The sequence below is a fragment of the Penaeus monodon genome, chromosome 19, assembly GCF_015228065.2.
Source record: "Penaeus monodon isolate SGIC_2016 chromosome 19, NSTDA_Pmon_1, whole genome shotgun sequence".
Classification (NCBI taxonomy): domain Eukaryota; kingdom Metazoa; phylum Arthropoda; class Malacostraca; order Decapoda; family Penaeidae; genus Penaeus; species Penaeus monodon.
In genome coordinates, this window is record NC_051404.1 from 9,193,343 (window position 1) to 9,193,554 (window position 212).

Here is a 212-nt window from a genome sequence, read left to right on the forward strand (position 1 = left end):
TAAGGGGAGTGCAAAGACTTTAGGCGTTGCGTGGCGTAGTTGCAAGATCAACAATGCAAAGAAATGAGCTTGTGTTCGTTTGAATATATACAATATGAATATGCACAGTAGGTACAGTCAGCCAAACTAGTCATGTCTCCACCGGCCGTACAGTTAAACAAACTAGTCATATTTTGACTCCAAGAGATTTTCGAAACGAATGTGGCAAGTGG